General features: G+C 35.3%; 1 protein-coding gene and 1 long non-coding RNA gene across 2 annotated transcripts in view; one reads left to right on the top strand and one right to left on the bottom strand.

Moving 5' to 3' along the window:
* The first annotated feature begins 2,561 nt into the window (after positions 1–2,561).
* Positions 2,562–22,950, top strand: part of LOC6644273 (cell adhesion molecule 3) — a 78,356-nt gene continuing 57,967 nt past the window's right edge. The window contains exon 1 of the mRNA XM_023176704.2: positions 2,562–3,202. The gene's annotated coding sequence lies outside the window, so the exon portion shown is untranslated. The remainder of the gene's footprint in view (positions 3,203–22,950) is intronic.
* LOC124460316 lies at positions 13,095–14,096 on the bottom strand. The gene is made up of 3 exons (XR_006954249.1): positions 13,785–14,096; positions 13,320–13,586; positions 13,095–13,219 (listed from the first exon to the last, which is right to left on the bottom strand). It is a non-coding gene; the product is annotated as an uncharacterized LOC124460316 (long non-coding RNA).

Here is a 22,950-nt window from a genome sequence, read left to right as displayed (position 1 = left end):
TGGGCGGATGAATTTGTATTTTTTTAATTGGTCAACTTAACTATTTTAACGTGTCTATGAAATGGAACATTGAACCCTCTAAATATTTATGTTACTTGTTTAAATGTTTGTTGCATTTCCATTAAAAAAAATCTTCAATTCAGAAACTGAAGCTCCAAGGCAGTAAAAGATAATAGGACTTAAGTATGGCTATATTACAAAGACGATGAAAACATTTTTTAATGGAAATAAACCAGGATCATGGGGAACTTTGAAAAGATATATTCACACGGGAAACTCGCCAAATTAGCTAAAATTGTTTAAAGCCTCAAATTTATTTGAAATTAAAGTATATATTTATACATTTCAGCATTATATTGAAGTTTTAAATCTGCATCACCGACTCACACATTCAAACTATCTTTAAAAGGTTTAAAAAATCTAGTTGTTAATAATTATATCCCTCTCAATTAAAGTCTTAAGTAAATCTTTAATTAATTGCCATTAATTGGATATTATCCATTTAGAGTGTTGAGCGAAGAAATTATTATAATAAGCCAATGTTTAACCATATGAAAGATTTTCTCTGAGCCAACATACAGACAAAATCACCCACACAGACGCATACTTAAAATGCTAAAAATCTTTTATGACACGTTATTAGTTGGCAATATGTGTGTATGGTGTCTGCGTGTGTGTGTGTGGGTTAACAAGGGCAAGATGGAGAAGAAGGATAACAGCGACAACGAGCTTTAATATGCTTAATGTAATTATGGTTCGCCTGCCACACACCCTGACATTGCGCCTCTTTTTGCTTCCTGGTGTCATCTGCATACAAATGAAATTATAATTCAGCAACGAAGATTTTGTTGTTACTCCTGTTTTCGTTTTGGTTTTTTTTTTCGTTTCGTGTGCTACCTGTCATAAAAATGCTTCCTTTTTATTGTTCCCGAAATATGCATTTTGAATTGCTCAATGGAGGATTTTCAAGTTGCTCACTAAAAATTAATAATTTCAAAATTTTAACATTTTCTATGCCTACTTTTCGGCTTATGTGCGCACGTGTGCGTTTGGCTCCAGTCCCTATTCATAAGTCAATTGAAATTTATTACTGCAAACTTAACACATGCCGTAGATGCTTTCCAGCCAACAGGTCCACCGCAGAGTTTGTTTATTCAGAATATATTTTTACATACATATATTTGTGTCTATAATGCTTACCGTCCCACCACGTCTCCAAATCTAATGCCGAGCCAAAGTCTCCTGCATCACCCATCGCCCATATTTGTGTTGTGTCTTGGCCATAATAATTTACAAAGTATTTTACGCTTCGCTTCGCCCGCCATCTGCATTAGCCGCAAAGTCACTTTCACAGCGACTTTTTTTCGAAAACAATATACAAAAACAAGAACCACAACAAAAAGAGAAAAACAAAATAAAGAAAAAATAATGTTCGCATAATATAAATATAAAATAAGCGCCCTTGATCTATGGTCTATGATGCAGGCGTGTCCTTCCGGAGATAATAATGTTCAGGTATTTAGTATTTGCTGAGGGGAAAAATGGTGTCAGTTATTTTATGAAATTGGTGGCTCATTGTTTGACAAATGGCCCATTATGATGGACATATTCCTCTTGTTGGCATTTGGATGACTTCTTGGGTAAATGTTTGCCAATCCAATAGAATTTTTAAAATATAAAACTTACGAGTTCTATGCCACATAAGGGAATGCCGAAAAACAGTTGTGTATAAGTAATAATGATATTTAAGATATGAATGTAATTCCAGTTTACAATTTCGAACCGATTCTGGACTATTTTGTTCTTCCTAAATAATGTGGTTTGATTCCTTACTGTTGAGAATTAAGATCTTTTGAAAACTTGAAGAGGTCTTACTATACTCTTAATGAACTTAATCTAAATCGAACCTTGTAGACCAAGAAAGCTAATTTGTTAATAACTTTTCAACCTCTGTCTTTAAATCCACTCCTTCTTATGTATAAAATTTTTTATTAATTCAAATAACATTCTCATTCTAAATATTTCGAACATTCAAGTGTAGTTATAAATTATGTTGAAGAAAATAAAATTCCCATTATTTTTACATTTTTGGGACAGCAGAAAATATAAACCTAAAGTTAGTACTTTGGGATACCAAGCTAGTAAAAAATGTCAAGACTGTATTTATATTTATGCAATTAGGGAACAGAGAAAATTTGAATAAAATAAATTTAATTTATATAATATAGTTTTGTATAAAATAGACTTAACATATCTTTTTGAAATTTTATGACCGTTAAAAGTCCTTTAGACAAATTTTGGAATTGCAAAATGTCCTTTTATGTTTCGTTAAGTAGAGAGTGAACTCTCTCTCTCAGTTTCTCTCTGTCTCTCTTGCTTTTGCTCTCTCGTTTGGTAGTCTCTTGGTGGCCAAAACGAATGCGCACGAGAGAGTTTCGGCTACCAGGCCCAAAAAACAAAAAACGATGCAAAGACGAAACTGTGAGCAGTGAAAATTCCTTTCTGGGGCGATGCTTACGACGATGACGAGAAAAATCAGCAGTTTCATTGATAACGCGCAACGAATTGGGTCTCAAGGTAGAACGAACGAACATTTCTCGGCATTTCAATTCAGTTGCCGTGAAAAATACAAAAATACCAACAAGAAAAACAACACAAAAAGTAAAGAACAAACTGAAGCTCTAGCTGTGCGGCATATGCGGCGTATGAGTGATGCTCCAGTTCATGAATTTTTCATAAAATTCGGTTACCACCTCTCGTTTCAACTCGCTTCTCGTCTCAATTCATCTTAATCTCATCCCAATTCATCTCATACCATCGCATCTGACGTTCGTTGGCACTCGGAACGCGTGTGCTTAATTATATAGCCCGCATCCTATAAGGAGGAAAGAAAAACACAAAAACAAACTGCAAATTAAATTAAACTGGTTTATTTCTGTTATATTTTTTGTGGGTCTGGTGGCCCCCTGCAATTTGCATTCATCTGCATCCATTTGGCCATCGGGTAGAGTCAACAATCTGTTTCGTTTGCCTCCTTTCAGCTACATCTGTCTCTAATTAGCTTGATGGCAAAATTGTGTGTACGGGATAATTGAAAAATTGTTTTTCCAGTGAATCTGCTTAATTCTAATACTACGAAATAAAATGTTCAGACTTTGAAATAAAATATAACCAAAGAAATGAAATCCAGTACTGAAATAAGGTAAGCGTGATTGTTTCATAATCTTACACAAGTAACACACGTTTCCTAGAAACATTTGAATGTGTTTTTTCAGCTAGAAAACAATTAAATGTAAAAGTAATTTCATTGCCAAGAAGAAAGATTTATTTCTATTCAGCGAATTCCTTGAACAATCTTGGGTTTAATACTCGACAGTCGGCACAACAGTTTTGTTAAAAATAACTTTTCCTGGCTGCCATACCTAAATAAGGATAGCTAAGTAGCCACCCACGGCACAATGGAACTTTTAAAGTAACTAAACAATTGTTTAAAAAAAAAAAAAAAACCAGAGTCGTTTAAATGAACCGTTTGACACTTAATTATATCTGAACCTAAGCTGAAGAATAGTAGGGCGTTTTGCCAGGTCTTGGCACATATAACTTTGTACACAAAGAAGAAACAAAGACATCTGCAATTTAATAAAACCGTCAACAAGTTTAATGGAAAAGTCTTAAAATCGATTTAAACCTTATATTGCTTAGGTTGCGGTTAGTTATTAAGTTAACAACAATACTTGTCTTTATTAATGCAAAATTCCTGATACCTCTGTAAGGCTTAACATTATATATTTCCATTGTTAGCATATACAACAAACACTTGATAGTTTAGATACATGTGAGTCCTTATTTATTAGAATGTATGCTTTTCTACTTAGTTCTTAAACTACTTAGCCATTGTTGTCAATTACTTACTTTGGCCATCTTCATAATTAATATTTATTAATAATAAATTCTGTATACTCTCCTAGTAGCATGCGAGAATTCCTTTGCTTTCGCATGTATTTCAATTAAATTCATATTAAAATTTCATTAAACAAAAACGCCCACAAAATGGCCACTAATTAGTTTCACCCCCTGCACTTGGCCCACCACAAGTCCATGACCTTTGGGTTCAGAATAAAAATGAAAATGTTTGCAGACAATTTCTTATATAGGCCAGAGAAAAAAAAAAAATGAAAAAAACAGGCACTCATAAAGAGAAAATACCAGACGACCTAATTAAACTTGAGGCCAAACAGGGAGAAGGTCCTGATTTTTGTTTTCATTTTCATTTTTTTTTTTATTTTGATAAAAACCTTTTTCAACAAATATTTCTTGTTTAGCTACACCCCAAATCATAATTTACATGGGGCCAAATATTTTATTTCAGTTTTGTTTTCGCAAAAGGGAGAACTTTGAGACCTCTCTCTCTGTGTTTGTGTGTGTGTGTTGTAGTCCAGTTGGCGTCACATAAATTTTTATACATTTTCCGCTAGCTTTTTGTCCATTTCATCTTTCGTCCTCTTCTCTCTCTCTGACAGTGACTTAATGAGCTGCGGAAGTTAATGTGCAAGTTTTTTTCTTCGCTTGGTAGAAAATTTATTTGCATATTTGGGTTAATTTTATTTTTCTTTCTGCCTTCATCCCATGACTGGCATTTTATTTTTAACGCCCGCTTGTTTTTCTTATTTTGTATTTTGCGTTGTTTTTTATTCTTGTTGTTGTTTTTTTTTTTTTGCTGACCTACTTTAGGCTTAATTAACATGTTCTATCATTTGTCATTTTCGAGATTGAATTTAAGGTTGAGAAGACTAGATTTAAGTTACCACAACCAATGGCTTTAAAGAGCAAACCAAACTGAGGTTTTAGCATTACTTCGTTTAAGCTAAAACGACAGCTGTTTGTATGAAGATTGGAACATTTTTGGTTTAGTTCAACATAAAGATGGCTAGGCAGGTTACAGGGCTTTATTCCCGATCTATTCTGAGAGTAAATATATGGAAAAGGGGGTTGTTGCTTTCTTTGTTTTACCTTTTTAGAGCTACTGGGATAATATGTACCATCAAATTTCGAACTTCTTCATTTTTATCATAACTATCCCAAACGGACTGGACATATTTGCTGGGTTCATAAATGTATACCAATTATATGGAGTCGATATCGGTATTTTGAAGCATGCAATAAAATATTGTTTACTGAATGGTAAATAGATACTCTGAAGAGAATATCTAGAATAATTTCTTCGATGTCACTTGAACGACTTCACATTTGTCTCTTCGCTTAACAGCCATTTGATCTATGAAAATGTTATTTAAAAGGAAAAATGTTTCTAAACTATTAGATTCTTTGTTTATTGCAAAGTTACGCTTTGAAACTAAGTTAGGTATAGGGCAATAGACTTTGGAGTTGTAAGCTATGCTTGCCTTTTTTCGCTTCGTACAGTTACAATTCCCAAGTGGTTCTAGTGTTAAAAGAGTGGCGTTGCAATTTTAGAGTGGTTAGAAAACTAAAAATTTTTTCTCTGTTGCTGAGAAAACGTTGGTAATTCTTGAAATATCGCTGTAGAGACAACCTACTCATTTTCTGTTTTCTCGAAAGTGAACTCTGCTTATTCCAAAGATTGATATAATATCGGTCTCCCAAGTAAACGTCATAGAGAAATAATTTAAAGCTTTTTTGAAGTTTAGAATTTCGTTAATAACTTTCAACTTCAAAAATTTCAATGCTATGAACTAATGAAATATCGGGGAACTTTAGTTTTCAGAACTTATCAAAAAGAATTTCAATGATGTTGACTTATTAACTCATGAGAAAAATATCCATATCACTGATTGAATGTAGATATAACTCATCCTTGGCCATGAGAAGGCAACCTCGTAGCATTTACCTCGTCATTTTTTGGAATCTTTCACTAAAGTCCCCACTTTCCTTCTCTAACTCAAACTGATTCATAGACAAACATAGTCGTTGAATATATAAAAAAAGAATTGGGAAAACTGTGGAAATATCAAACGAACTGTTGACTTTTGTGGCCATACAATAGGGCAGCCCACACATCCACACACACACACTCAAACACACACACACACACATGTCATGTGTAAATACTTTTACACACACAATCAATAGCATGAAATTTTTTGTGTAAACACGTTCGGTACTTTTTGCCCCCTGTGGTCGTCCCATCATCCGCCACATGCAACTATTCACTCTGCCAATTTTCGTTTAGTTCGTGGAAACTCTTTAATCAAAGCCAACGACAACGATTCTTTTGGGAAAATTATTTTGCGTTCTTTTTTGCTTCGACGTTTTGTTCTTGGCCATTTTTGTATGCTCAAGTTCATTAGCGTCAGTTGGTAAATATTTACCAATTTTGCCTTGCTCTTGTTTCTTTGTTCTTATTTTGTTTTATGTTTTCTTTTTTTTTTCTGGCTACTTTGTTTTGGCTGTAAGCAACAAACATCATTAAATTTAATTTGTTGCCAATATTGAATTTATTTATTGGAAGAGAGAAAGAGAGCATGTCTGGGGAGATACTGAGCTGCATGTGAATGGAAAATTTTCAGTGCATTGACCGTTCTCGAGTGGATGAATTTGGCAAAAAAAAAATCTATAAACAAGTTCTTGTTACAGTATAAGTATATAATAATACATGTGAGTATGTTTATGCTTGTTCAAACGGTAAAGGAAACTGTAAGGATATAAAGTTTAGAAAAATAATTGACCTAAAACTCCATTTGAAATAAATATCTCTGTGGAAACTATAAGATCCAATTTATATAGCACAGGTATATGTTACAGAATTTCTAAGAAGAATATCGTACTAAAAATTGAAATAGAAGTTAGAGGTATTTGTAGGGAAATATCTATGACAGTGTGTAAGTGTTGTCATGTGTAACAACATAATTTATATTTCACTTGAAGCATCCTTAAAGTTTTTATCTCACGGTTGGACATTTGCTTCTTTTAACGAACAACTGTGTTAAGTCACTTGAGCAGTCGAATGTATTTGTCAGGTGTAAATTAAATTGCGTGCATTTCGAATAAAATCCTTGCCTTACCTGCTTGTGTCTTAACGCCACACCACGTCCCCTTTTGACTCTTTGGGAGTTGTGAGTTTAATTCATTTTTAATGCCCGGCCCGAGACTCGTCGAATCCTTCGAAGGCGCAACTTTTTGCTACTCGATGGCAGCATTATGCAATTGCAGTGAATGCTCAAAGGGGTTTTGGTGACACGGCGTCGGTGCGGGGGTCCGAGGAGTCGGAAATCAAAAGTTAAAATAAACTACGTAGTCGTTGGCGGCGTCTGTTGTCCTTTGTTGGTCCTCCGCCTTGGTTCGTTCGACTCTGTTGCTACTGTTGCTTATAAAGTTTCCGGATATCCGGTTCTTGTCTTCGACGCTCATTTTTCGTCCTTATGCACGCTCTCTCACTCGGTCTCCCTCTTTGTTTCTTCGTCTCTTTTCTTGCCTCTACTTTTTGGTGTTTAATGTTTCATTTTGTTTGTATTTGTGCCTGGTCGAAGGCACGAACGTACTCTGAGAGGACTTTCCTGTATTGCATTGTACTTGGCTGTTCGCTGTTTTTACTATTTGACGCTTGTTTACTCATTTCCGGTTGCAACTTTTCCAACAGGACAAAGGACATCGCTTTGCATTGCGTAATGTTCTCGAAGACAGCTGGGTGCCTGCTCTGTCTGGCACTTAATATAGCACACTTTAGTTCTACAATGAAATGTTTAAGTTAGATGAAAAAATTCAACTGGAGAAGTTCAGTGCAATTGAACAATTGATTTTCAAGTTTTTCGTAGAAAAGAAAACATTTTAATTTCTGTATTGTATCTTATATTTGTTTTAAATACAATTTTTGAGAATTACCCTAATATAGGAAAGAACTAAATTAAAGTTTTCTATTACTCTTATTCTCATATGCTCTAAATTCAATCCCAATTTCAAAGTATTTCCATTTTGATGACCTCATTAGGACCATGAGCTTTTTGGGCAGAATAGGCGAGGGATTGAGGAGAAATATACACACAAAACTAAATCTCAACTCAAGGCTAAACTTTCTCTGCTCTTTCTCTTGCCATTCCACTCCGACAATAACAGAAACTTTTTTGTGATGCGGTTTGAGTTTCTAATTTGGCTTCAAGGCAAAAGCAATCAATCAATATTCATCAAAATGCTATTTAATTTGAATGCAAACGTTTCCAGGCACCTTAACACTGTCACGCCTTCGCAACATCGTATCCTGCCCCCAAGACTCGGCCCCCCCAAATGCCTTGCAGAAAGCACGCAACTTTCATTACTCACAAAACTTGGCGACAACGCGAACTTTGAAGTGTGGCAGACGACGAAGACGAAAAGTGCCACAGTAAACTAACGAACGTACGATCGAACGTGCGACAGTTTCAAGTGCCCTGAACCCGCCTCCCAACCAAACCCCCCTACCAACCCATCCACTATCTCAGGCCATAGCTCAATTTTCAATTTATCAAACTGCAAAACTTTCCCATCTCAGTCCTCCGCACCGCATCGTCTACCTCATCACTGCTCTGTGTAGTTATTTTCATTCTTTTGCTCCGACAGACAAAACCGTTTGTGTTAGTCGAGATGCAGTATTCATTTTTGATTCGTATCCATTCTCTGCATGCTTGATGTATGCTAATTGTATGAATACTAAAAAAAATGTTTCCCATCTTTTGATATTCCGTTTGCTTTCTCCCCCAATTTCCATTTCTGACACCATTCACAAGCAGTTCAATTGCTTCTCTCGTTAACCTGATTTTTAAGATTAAACAATATGTGAAACAATGAGAGACAAATGATGAGTCGGTGTTTACAGAGAGAATATAAACCATTGCGAAAATCTTTTGGCTTTTAAAGGGCATAAATTTGTGGGGTCATTGATTATCAAACGAACTAAAATGCAAATTTTCACAAATTAGTTTATAAATTTGCGATACATTTGAAAACGCGATACGTAGAAAGGAATAAGTATTTTTGATGTAAAATAGGTATTTTCACTCTTGTTCGAAAGGCAGAAAATATATCAAATAACTCACAAAATTTGAATGGGAAGCCACAACAATTGGTCTTGAAAACTTTTTCCTATTTATGTACATTTTTTTATCTAATCATTTTGGCGAATCAAGCTGATTTTGCCAATATTCAAGTAGTTTAAATGAAGTAGTTTAAATTTTGTTGTTAAAACCAGTTCTGAAGAATCCAAAATTGAAAGAAACCCTTGGCAATGACAATGAAATTTTTAAATCGGATTGGTTACATTTTCATTGTCAATCCTGAATTTATAAAGTTCTGCACTCGATGGCACTCCTTTCTCACACATTGTGAACTATCAGAACTTTGGTCAATTTCCAAAATGTTTTAATACATGCAAAATGTACTTACCCATCTTACAGATTTCACATTACTTCCGGCGATTTTATTGCAAAATTTGTTTATTTAAAATTGTGTACCTACTAAATGGAAGCCACAGGAGACTTCAGCTGCAGGGTAAGCTTTGTGTGGCTAGTTTTTTGCCTGAAACCAGACAATTGAAAGCACAACAAAACTGATGTTGCTGCTTCTTCAAATACTTGGCATAATAGTGGGTACCATGTACTTTTGTCTCGCTGTCTGGCAAGCTGTCTTTAACACACATCAAAAGCATTATTAACACCATATCCTGTACACAAACAGCATTCGCTTACTAAATGATGCCTTCAAGCAGGCTCAGTGGCCCCCGAAAGCCCACAAAACATGTGTCGCTCGGTGTGTGTGTGTGTATGTGTATTTGTGTGAGAGTATGAGTTTCGAGTGAATGTATGTACATACATATTTATGAATCTTACTATATTCCCATATACATACATATGTATGTGTATGTACGCATTCGTATATAAACTGCTTTTGGCGTGCATTAAGTGGTCTTAACTTGCCACACAAGGACATGCTTTTTGTGGTCTTTAAATTTTCCCTCCCGAATCAAGGAGATGGACGGAATTGTGAGGCGTGTGGAGTAAGTGCTGACTGTGCCATCTATAAAATTTATATTAGTCTGGCAGGCACAATGATAATAAAAACAATTTCGGAAACTTTTAAACTTAAACCTGCCAAAAGCGACAAACACGAAAATCGTTACTTAAATTCTGCAAAAAAATTTCCTGTTACTCTAAGCAGCTTATGAAAAATATTGAGTCCTTTACATCCTTAAGTTAAACTACATAGAAAGTTAATACACCTATATTTAATTTTGTTGCTGTTAAATGTCAAATAGTCAGATCCGAAGAAAAGACTAGCATTTTATTTAAAATGCATTACCGCAGAAAATCGTTTAGATTTTTCTATTTTGAAAAGTTAGTTTTTCAGTATTAATTTTTTGAGGTTGTGAGCTTCAAATATGACATTTATTTTTTTCTTCCATTTTTTAAACTTTTTCTCTTTAAATAATATCGCTTAATAGGCATTTCACAAATGTAACATACAAAATCAATATCAAACATCTTTATTTTATAACGCTAAATTCGAAATGTTAAACTGAAAAACATGTTTTCGTTGTGTCCACATTATTGTCGTTACATTGAAAAATGAAATCAGTTTTTAATTCAATCTCTTAGACACTCTAAAATAAAATACATTGGAAACCATTTTGATTAATTTGTGATGCGCCTCTTGAGATATATGCTTATTTTAATCTGTTGATAGTAATGTGAAAGGCGCAAACTTTGTCCGAAAATAGAAATACATTAGCCGAAAATACAAAGCTATTTGTCCCACAGAAATATTAAATATATCGAAGCATTAAATATATTAAAATACCGTTCATGGCCGTTCCCTAATGACAAATTGCTTAGCGTGCAAAATGGTTCATCGCTTTAAAAGATATAACTATCCCTTTACATATTTAGATATTTTTAATACCAACTGAGGTTAATACCTACACTGAATCTTTTATTTGAAGTTCGACGCAGTCGTGAATTCTATTTTCATATGGTATTTGTCCATAAAAAAATCATAAAAAATCTTTAAACTAAAATACTAAAACCTGCCTTATATAAGACAAAAGCAATACTTTTCAATCTTTTTACTCTAAATTAGTAATTATAGAATGCTATTAACAGACTTTTCGTGTCAACTACTAAACCCCCTTCTTGTGAAATGAACCTCATGAATTTGCAGTGCATTTTTGTTTATTTCTATTCTAGTAAATGTGTTAATTAATATTATTTTAACTATTTTTTTGTTTGTTGGTTGAGTTCCAATAAAACGTAAAATGACTTCACTATAAGTTTTGGTTCTGACAGATGAGAAATTGTGTTGTGGTGATTAACCATCATCCATTAAGGTGAAAAATGTAAAGTTTAACAAACATCCAAAACATAGTTTGTTAACCAATTTCCATTTATATTAGACTTTTTGCATTGACATCGAATTGGAAAATATGAATGAACTATGAATTTTTTTATTTTTGTTAAGATTCTTCCAGATTTATTAAAAAATTAGATTTAGATGTACAAAATTATCATAGTTAGAACTAAACTGTGACCTTTGCAATTTGCTCTCGTTCCTGACCTGCAGCACACAACCTATCTGAGCCCACTTATATCTAATCTATCAACCTTTTATCCATCATCCTTTCATAATTTTCTCCCCCCACACTTCAAGATATAACACTTGAGTGAACTTATCCAGAGCAGTCACACTCTCATTTTCACAGAAAGGGGCGCTGTCATTTCCCCTCCCACACACACACACTCTGACACACACCAACACCAGTAGCGACGCCCACACTCACAATCATCATCAGGAGCTTCCCTCTTTGGCGGCTTTAACCAGTTAACCCACTTGGCTTAAGTGTTTGCTCACTTTGCGGGTTTGCTTTTCTCGTTGCCATACCCTGGGTTACCGTTTTTTGGTTTGTGGCTTCTTCCACTTGCCCTTCTTTCCCATCGTTGTCTTTTTTTGTGCCTCCTTTTTTTTGCATATGTTTTGACACGCCTTTTTTGTCCTTATGTTTTTGTTTTCTGCTGTTGTTTTCTTGCGCTCGCCTTCTTCTCGTTTTTATCTATTGTCTGTTGTCTTTCACTCACTTTATTTGTACTCATGCATCATAAGGGTTTAATGGATTTGCTGGAGCAGTGAGATCTTAGACCTTTCCCAAGTGTGCGTGGGGAAGGTCGAGAGCCCCTTCTGTTTTGCACAATTTCTCATACGCCAGCGGGGGCACACCCACTTTTCACACGCCCCACTCTGTCTCTCTCTGACTTGTGTGTGCGTTTGTGTGCCCTCGCAATGATTATCATATTACGGCCATTGTGTCTTCCTCCCATCCATTCTGCCTTGACTCCTCTTTATGACTTTATTTTCGCCTTCTCTGCTTTGCCAGTCGACAGTTAATACATTTTTATAGACTTACTAAACTACTTTACCTTCCGCAAGATCTCCCCATTCCCTTCACCTCCAACTAAGTGTTCTTCTTGTGGCTTCAAGGTCTATTTTCTCTATTAGCTTTTCGCGTGCTTTGTCATTGCTGTTAATAGACTTACATTTTCCCTCTTATTGTTGTTGTTGCCGTAAAGGCCATTAAGACCACAGACTGTCCACCTGCCCAGGCGAAGGCAATGAAAGAAACAGTGTCTCAAGTGAATGTGGATGGTCATAAAACCAAAAAAAAAAAACAAAAAGAGCAACGTTGCGTATGCGTAATATGATGAAATAAAAATTAATTTATGTATGCGTTTGACTACCTTGAAATCTATCAAAAGTTTTTCCAAGTTTCTTAAAGTTTGTCGTTTAAGAATGTCAGAATTTCTATTGATTTCTTTAATAAAAATCCTTTTTAAAGACTTTGTGCAATTCGCAGTAGACTTTATACGCGACAATTATTAATTTTTATTATTTTTTGACTGAGGTGGACAAATTTGTGTCTTGAGTATATTAACTTTAATAAGCAAACTACGATAATAAATAATGTACCCTAAACGCTGTCATCTGATCTAATTAGAAGAAGATATCACGAACATTTTCTTAGTTTTACAAAATTCGATAGACAACAAAATAGATTATGTAATCTGCAAAAAAAAGCAAAGTTTAGTTAAAGAAAGAAGCAAAAGTTTACATAGTCAAATTCTTTAATCATCATTTCAATAGGGGAGATTATAATTATTATAAGAGGATTTCAGCCTTTGGATTATATAGCTCTTCGTCTTTTACTGAACACTTAACATTTCATGAACAGCTACGAGGCAAAAATGATAAAGAGTCATTTAAAACATTTTTAAAGAAATTTCTACAATTTTTTCATAGAGATTTCGCTATTGTTTTTTCTTGTTTCTTACCTGATGAAAACTTTTCTTTAAACATTTGAACTGGTGACATTATTTTTTTTTTTTCTCATCATCTTCAACTCCCCGCTGAGCGGCTGCTGCTGCTTCTGTTGCCGCTGTTGTTGTTATTATTATTCAGTTACGCTGTTTATACTCGGCGAGATATTCATACATTCATGAATATATATAAAGCACGTATCTTTCCCTTTTTGGCGGTGGCCCAACACGAATGTGTGGGACCCAACAGCCCACTGGGGCGAGAATTTGCATAAACACCAACTACAACAATAATAACAACAAAAAAAAAAAAATATAAGGAAGATGATGATTCAGGCAAAGTGTGGTGGTGGGGAATAACCATACGCAGATAGCGCGATGCGACTTGGTTTACTTTTAAATTTGTATTATATGCATATAGTATACATGTACAATATAGCTACTATATATGTATGTACATGTACACACACACATACTTACGTTCGTATCGTACCTCCTTCTTCTCCTGGGTCCTTATGTGCATGTTTATAAAATTGTCTAAATTCCCACAAGTTGATTTAAACTTTCTTTGCTTACCCAAAAACCTCACAAAAAAAAAGAAAAACAGAAATAAGAAAAAACAAGTTGCGCCTGGCTGAAGCTTTTGTTAGTTGCGCCAGGACTCTCGTGTAAGTCGCCATGTAAAACTCAACTCTCGTTGGTCTTCTGCCTTCTTTTGTATCCTTTTAAGTGGGTATATTGGCTTGAGAATCTATAAAAATGTTCATAATATTTAGAATACACATACATATGTATATCGCCTACTTGTTTAGTCTTATATAAAATGATCTGATATATATCTGATCAATTAGATCTGATAATAAGAATTTAGCACAGTTAATAACGAACTCTATTCATACATCACGCATCAAGTAGTTTTTTGTTTTTGAATTCGAAAAATAAAATATATAGCCATTATATAAATCTTTACTTTGGGCTGAATTAAAATGGTTGGAGTCTTGTGTTATTTATTTTAAATCGAACTGATCAGCTTGATAGACTTAGAAATGGCCTTAGATCGAAACCAAAAACTATTCTATTTTATGTTATTATTTACACATTTGACCAATTATTTGATTTGTTCAGATATTAACTTATGTATAGACACATTTGCAAGAGTATTGGAAAGTCGTTTTAAAAAGTTCAAGCCCCATTGTCTGGTATTATGTGCTGTTGATATTTTCTTTAGTTTTGTTTTTTTTTTCGGATGCCACATCGCGTATACGTTATGCTTTTTACACAATTCTTGTTGTTTTGTACTGAAAAATTCCTGTTTTCTCTTGCACACGAGTATCATATTATATTGTTTTGGTGCTATATGCACGATATACTTACCTTTTGGGCGTGGCAGGAAATGCTAAAAATGCACTCAGGTATTGAAATCTGAAACGTGGCCCAGCTTTTCCATTCCAGCATCTTTTTTCTTGTTTTTTTTCTTCCTTTCTTTACTTTTTTTCAGGTATAGGATGTTGCTGTGGCCACGGGGTTTGTTGTGGTCTCTCTTCTTGTGGTTTATTTATGCGATTCAGGCTAAAGAGGGCGCAGGTGGATAGTGCCATGATGGGATGTAGGATGATAACACGGCAAACTGAAAGCGAAGATACAATATTTTTTCGTATTTTCATTCTTTCTTCTCTCTCTCTTTCTCTCTTTTTCTCTATCTGTTGTTATCAAATTGAATGCAGGTGGCATTGAAAGGGAAAATGTCCTTTGTTGGTTATAAAATAAAATGAACTACCAAAAAAGAAAACGAAATATTAACGTTAGCCAAAAATGTGTCAAATCTATGTAAAAACATGTAGGTCAGGCAAAAGTGAAAAGAACGTGGAAAAATTATACAAATTTGCTGTTTTTAAAATTTATGTATGCAGGACGAAAGTCTCTCCAAAAATATTCTTAATTAATACTAATAGTATAACTATTTTACCATCTAGCCAATGGTTGGATGCAAATGATTGCAGTGTATTAGATGTGGTGTATATATTAAATGCACTTTAAATGCAGTTTGAAGAAAAGTTATGAAAACCAATTGCAAATAATATTGGATTCAAATTGGTTTAAAATTATGCTTTAATAGGCAGATTTATAACTTAACCGAATACAATTTAATGAAAGAGTACATAACAAATTTTAAATGGAGAGAGTTGAATGTTTCTACTTCTTCCAGAATTCTGTCTGAATAAAATCAAAGTTCTTAGAAAGAACGTTCTTCGAACTATGTCGGAAACATAGATAGTTCTTAGAAAGTACGTTTTTCGAACTTTGATTTTATTCAGACAAATTTCTGGAAGAAGTGGAAACATTCAACTCTCTCCATTTATTACTTATTTGTGTTATAGTTATAAATTAAAGAAGACTAAGCACAAGTTTAGTTGTTAAATAAAGTTGTGTAAAAACTTCAATGACTCTAGTTTGTTTTTCCATTCCTCAGAGTTTTTTAATGTCGCCAGAGCATATTGAACTTTTAATTTTCTAATTCATTTGATCAAATCTAACTAACAGGTCGGATGCCTTATGTACATACATCTGTTTGTATATATACACAGAAATATGGTTCGCCATTTTTCGCACAACTAACTGCACTGCCATTCTGTTGCACATTGAAGCGTGAAACTTGGTGCACTTGTCACAAAAAATGCTTCCTGTCAGATTTCGTTTTGTTCGTTTCGAGGAAATGGAGGAAGAGAGTTGACCACATAAATTACAAAAAGCAACGAATCGAGTTACACAACAACAAACCGATTGCATGCCACCTCTTACTTGGTTTCCTCCATGCACTCTAGAGGGGCAGACCTTTCATTTAAAGTTTCCCATCTTGGCATCTCCCTCACTGACTCCATTTCTCTATCACTCGATCTCTTTCTTTCTGCATATCTTGCATTAGCATTTTCTCCACTTCGCCAGCGGAATCTGTTGCCACTTGTCTCATTTTGGATGTTGTCAACCTGAGCAGAGCAAAAGTAAATGCACAACGTTGTCGCCATCTTGTGGCTGCTCTCCTTCCTGCTTCCCCATGACCCAAGCAGCAGTTCTCACATCTAACTGATGACGGCATCCTTTGGGTAAACGGAACCGAGTCCAAAGACCAAGTTGCCACTTGGATGATATTGCTCTATTTTCTTCTTTAAAAGTGATTTCTGTTTTGCCAGTTGCTTTTGTTTTCTAATTAATTATGCGTAGCACAGTGGAGCGAAATAATTAAAATAGTTACAGTAAGAGGTTTAAAGAATATAAGACCAAAAATAAATATTTCATAAATAATTTGAAAATACATAAGGCTCTGTGAATTTTTTTCAGTTTCCCTTGTTTTTTTTTAAACGATTTTTCAAATTTGGTATTTTTTTTTGTATATGTTGGCATGAAAGTTTAAGCTACAAAATTTTGCATTTTTTTTCTAATTAGGTAACTTAGACTGGTCTAATGACCCATTGAGGGAATTGGTCTTATAGATTAGTTTATTTAAAAAGAATTAATGCTTTAATATTCAGCTCGCAGATTTAGTACATAGAATACAATTTAATACGTTTTTGCAATAGTTTTTAACCACTGCAGTCTCCCAACTACTGCTGCTGGCTATTGTTTTCCTTATTTTGTTTTGTCTGTTTGTCCTTTGCTATTTTCATAGTTCATTAGTGCAGCTTTTCTACCACTCTTCGCCTCTTTTGCTGCGCTTATCCAGCCTCCTCTATCTCTTTTCGGTCCTTCTCGGGATTTTTTTGCAAGCATTTAACAGCTGCTGTCAGACATTAGAAAAATATTTGCACTTTGTTTTTATTTTTATAATTTCTTCACATTGTCTGGGAGAGGCTTTCAACTTGACAGCATTGCATTTTGTTAGCTTTAGTTTGTATTCAGTTCTCCCTTCGCTCAAGTTTCTCTTTTCATCTCTTCGCTTTTGTTTTTTAAGTTTTTCTACCAACACACTGTTGGGCAACGCTGTGAACTTTGTGCCAGAGTTTGACATTGATTTTTTTTAAAGGCGGCCAACTTTAGTTTAGACGATGAGGCTAATGACTTTAAATGTATATAAAGATAAGCAGCAGGACATGCAAAAAGGGAGTAGCAGCAGCAACAGAAGCCACTTGACTGCCTGACTGCCTGCCACAACGACAAGTGAAATTTGTTTTTGCGCATGGAGTTCTCTTTGAAGCAGCTGGGGGTCTTGCTTCTGGTTCCCAAGTTGCTTGCAGTTTGTTTTTGCCTCCTCTGGCACCGGCGACGGCTGCATGTGTAAAATAAACGACAGCTAATAATGCGCACAACAAGCCATGAGTAAGGTGCGGGATGGGGAATGGGAATGGGAATCCGAATGGAGCTGGGACATAAGCTGGGGCTGCGGCCGACGACCAAGTGGCAAAGAAGAAAGCTACTTGGTCATGCTCTTTTGCTGGCAAAGGATATCAAGGAATTGCCATTTAGTTGGTCATGGCTAGGTAAGAAAAATGTAATACTTCACAGATCAATTGACAACCTGTCGCTGAACTAGAAAATTCCCAAGGGCAATCGTGTGCCATTTAATATGAGTAGTAAGTTAAACTTTAACAAAATAGGAATTTACTTACTTTGTGCAGTTTCTTTCGATTTTGCTTATATGACAAAGTAGTTAGTATTTCTATTTAGCAATGTGGAGCCACACTTTATGTTGGCTACTTCTAAAAACTTAATGCGTGAGGATAATTTAAGGCAGTGTATTTCAAAAGTCAGCTAGTTGTAATTATTAAAAATTTCCATCCCCCCCTTTGAAGTGTATAAGTACTTTCGGGTGTTTGGCATGGGCGTGTCTTCGACTTTAATTGGCACACATGACACAAATGCGCGCGTGACACACTTGCCACTATTCGAAGGGAAGGGAAGGGGGCGAAGATGTAAGGGAGACAGCCCTACCATAGCCCAAACGGAGGATAAAGTTTCTCTCTCATATGCATAGACACATTTCGCATGTCGCGGGTCTTGTTTGGGAGGAAGAAAATGGCTCCCCCGTTGATCTTTTGCCTGGCCTAACGTCCTCCTTATGCAAATTACTTGAATGTGCGACAAAAGATGTGTGTAACAGAGAGAGAGAGAGAGAGATAGAAGGCATGAAACCAAAAGCAACAATAGCTAAAGCTCAAGTGTTAAGGGTCGCAGCTTAAGTTTAATTAGACGCTGGTCTAGTGATTTATTTGATTGTCACAAGGTCCCGGACCCGTGCAATAGTTGAGAATGGTTTTTGTTTTACGGGGCCTACATAACTTTGCGAATTGTCAAAAGTTTCAAATCAATAAATTTAAAGACTTGTGAGTGTATACCCTTAGAAAGTATGACATAATTAGTTGAAGGCTTAATAAAATATACAAACCCATAAATTAAATGAAGCATATCGATTGAGATAGACTTTAAGAACTAGCTTTCCTTTCGTTGCGCTGAACTTTTTTAAAAATCTTCTTGACTCATTACTTTTCTATACACTCAATTGCTGTTATTTCTTTTAAGAAAAATGTTCATAATTACATTGAACTTTCAACTGTACACAATACATTTGCCTTTTATGCGTTATCAAACCCCAGTGGTAGATGAACCTAACCCACCTAGAAGCATTCTATAGTCTCGATTCTCATTCACATGGCAAGAAAATTCACTGAACTTTTATTTCCCTATGGTAACCGCAGACTCTGTTGAAATTATGCGCATATCGTTGATATGTTTCTCTTTTGTCTCTCTCTCTCTTTCTCCATTCCTTACTTATTCTTTTCCTTCTCATATATTTTGCACGATTTTCAATTCAAATGTGTTTTTTCGATTTTAAGCTTAAGGATGTGGGATTTGTGGGGCGTTTTTTTCGGGTGTCTGTGGCATGGCAACGAAAACTTTTCGCATAAAATAAGGGCAAGACAGATAAATTGTTAATGGGTCTGTGGGGAAGCGATTAGCGGTTTATGTTCTTCGAACTGGCTAAATGTGAATTTGGAAAATTTTAAAGCATAAAACCGGAAATACTATATGTAAATGTTAACAAAAACTTATCTTCAATTCATATATGTAAGTAGTTTTTCATCATCAATTGCCAATGTCTGACTGGCGGGTGGTAACAAACTAAAAGTGAAGCATACATGGGAAGTAGAAGAGGGAAAAAAACTGAATGTCTGAGTTGAAGTTATCCTTTCGCATGGCAATGGCAATTTATTTGCTGTTTGCCAAGGATTCTGGTCTCTCTAGCTCAAGGTATTGGTACTCGAGAAAGCATTCAGGTGTGCAATTGGCAAATGCAACTCGGCATTTGCTGTGTAGTTCATGATAAATCGTTATTTATAATTTGTATTGTAAACGAGGGAAATTTATATTTTATTTAGTTATTTTTTTCTTCCATACGAGTGGCAATAGTTGAGTGGCAATCAATTGGCAAATATACGTTCTGTATGAGATTGCTGCAGACTTTTCGAGTGGAATTTAAGTTGAATAAGAAAATATATGAAACTATAGAAAAGCATGCCAAGAGTCGCAGCTCTATTTCATCTTGAGACTTATGTGTGTGTGTGTGTGTGAATTCCTTATTGACATTATGCTGAAGAATGCCTAATGAGAGAATTACTTATTCTAACTAATTTATGTTAGTTAGTCCAGTGCATTACGTAATGAAAAATGTTAGGTAACGGCGCATAAATAATAATATCTGTCAGCCAAGTTGGTACAGACATTCTTTCCTTTCATCTGGCAACTTTTTGTGCTTGATTCGTTACGCACAAGCTACTGAGGCGGTTGCAAGTGCGGCTTAGCTTAGGTAATTTCTCAGTTGGGAGTCAGTCGAGTGCAGCAAAGTATGCAACAGTTTCTGCCAGCCACTGAGGACCTAAATAAAATGGTACACTCACTCACACACACACACACACACAAACACTCTCACAATGCTGAAGGTTGAGTTGACCTCCATCTTTGTCCTTTTCGGTCTTTCCATTTCCCTTTACTCCTGCTGCTGCTGCTGCTTCTGTCACTTGCAATGCAGTCGCTGACAGTTGGCGTGTAGCTTTCAAGCTTTCAGTTCAGCTCCTTTTTGCTCTTTTTCCTTCTTCTGGTGGCTGCTGCTTCTTCCTTTCCTAACTAGTTACTGCCACTGACAGTTGCATTTATTTATGCCAGGACATAGAGTCCTGCTTTACTGCCAGTTTAACTTTCTAGCTGCCAAAACAAAAAAAAAAAAGTGAAAAACTTTAACAAACATTTTTCATTAATATCAAATATGTTTATGTTTATATGAAAATATTTCTCTTTTCATTTTAAATACCTTTCTCTCTATCTGTTTCGTGTGTGTGTGTTTGTTAGCCCAAATATGTAATTATCCATAAATTAAATTTTGCTTTTAAATTAGCTTGCTGGACATGTTCTATCCCTTCACACACCTCCGACTTTAACCAACATCTCGACCCTTTGGCAAGTTAACAAATTTGTACATATTTGGCCAAAATTTACGTTGGTAATAATTATTTTCTGCTTTTCATTATATGAGCTTGTATGTATGCTTTTGGAAAGTTATATCCACAAAAGCAAGAGAAGAGAATTTGGTTTTTTGCTTGTATAATTTTTAATTCTTTGATTAAATTTTTGTAAAATTTCTCAACTTTTATTCCTATTTAGGATGAAAGATAGAGTTTTCGAAATAATTGACATAACCCTAGCAATTTTAACATTTAAAATTGTTGCAAATTTATGTTGAAACTCAAAACATTTCTTTTCAATTTATAGTCCAATCATACTTAATATTTAGAATATAGAAAATTTGTGTAAGTCTATCGAATATCATAAAATCGAATTGTTGAATTAATATCATGAATGGGCCTTTTAACTAAACTAATCACATGACCTTTTCCTTACAAAGACTCTTCTAATTTGATTCACTTAACTAGCAATTTCGAAACTGACCCCTTCACATAATCACCATCCATTTCAATTAAAGGTCAACCCGTAAGCCTAAACGCTTCAAAACTTCAACACCCGCCCATTTCCTCTTGTATGCTGCTTAACCCTATGCTTAATTATGCACAAGAAAGCAAGCCATGTGATGAAAATGACGAAAATTAAACCCAAAACTGACCAGAACTTGAAGATGAACCCCGAAAGAACTTAACAATAAACTAAACACAAAATGCTTGGGTCATCAAAATGAAAAAGGCAGCTGCTGGCCCCATGCAAATTTCAAACTTAATCATGCCAAATTATATTACCCTTTCTACAGCAGTTTCTCCAATGCCATCCTATGGATTGTCAAAGCCATTGCCTCACCGCCGCCCGCAGAACAATGTTCATTTATCAAATTGAAGGCGCAGCATTAGCTACAACAGCTGTTCAGTGAAAATAGTTTTCAGTTTGGTCCATTCATTCCGTTCGTTTCGGTTCTGTTCATGGCTGTCAAATGAGATTAAAATAAGCTTTTTCGTCAATCGACTTCGAATGCGCTTCAGCTTCAGAGTTCTGGGCATGGTTATCCCTTCTAACTCCCACACACACACACACACACACGTACACAACAGGCACACACACGACATGACAATAGAGGGGCCCGGGTCTTGTTGGGCACCCTTTCCCAGGCGAATTTATAGCAATTGTGCACTAAAAGGGTTTTATCCACGCACAACAGCTTGACCAATAAAGCAACTAAGCGCATTTGTGCGCCACTTCAAAGAAGAGGGTGGACAGAGGGGGGTCTCCTAAATAAAGGGAGCCCATGCCTGAGGTCCCGGCTTTCAGTTCAGGATCGTGCCTCATCTCCTCTCTCCTTATAGAGTAGCAGTAGATAGAATATGGCATGAGCTTTTTATTGCCAAATTGAGTTCTGAGTTCTGCAAAAGAGTGACAAAGGGAGACATCGAGGGATGCAGAAGATGACTGCTTTGTGTGTCTCCCAGTGTGTTTGTGTGTGTCAACAACAGCTGCACAATTGAGATAAACTTCAATTTTCGTAAATTGTTTAGTTTATTGAAAAATCTGCGACATGTGAAGATGGCGCAAGGGTGCCTAAGCAGTAAAGGGAGGAGAGCGAGAGAGAGAGAGGGAGGGGTCAGTCACATTAAGCGCTCTGAATTTTAATTCAATTTAACTTTCGTTTTTTTTTTTTCTCGCATGTGAGAAGAGACAGCAATTTATTGGCACATTCTATTCGTACGAATTTATGGGATTTGATTTCAAAGTTTTCCTGCAAATGGCAGATGTGGTAAATTGAATCAACAACGTCAATTTTATATGGATTCAGTTTGAAATGGCCAACTAAAAGCTCCAGTGTGAATGATTTGTATTTTGCGGCTTAAACAATATCCCCTTAAATAACTAAAGTGATTAAGAGAAACTAAGAGTTCCGTCTAAGAGTCTTCGTCTATGGTTTAACTCTAAAATAAAATTATAATTATATTCAAATACTATGAACATCATTTGAATTAGTTTACTACTTAAGCGATTATACTTCCTTAAATTGTACTCCATTTTCTAATAATATTCTTTTTACAATCACCATAAGTCAGCATCCTTGATCATATCATATCATTTGGCACATAAGTTAAGGTTCCAAACAAATGGGATTGGCATTTAAATGCAAAGGTAAATGTGTTTTAGTATTGGCTTATCTCGTCCTCCTATAGCCCTA

Source organism: Drosophila willistoni (genome assembly GCF_018902025.1).
Source record: "Drosophila willistoni isolate 14030-0811.24 chromosome 2R unlocalized genomic scaffold, UCI_dwil_1.1 Seg167, whole genome shotgun sequence".
In the NCBI taxonomy this organism is placed as follows: domain Eukaryota; kingdom Metazoa; phylum Arthropoda; class Insecta; order Diptera; family Drosophilidae; genus Drosophila; species Drosophila willistoni.
This window is presented reverse-complemented; position numbering and strand designations above follow the sequence as displayed.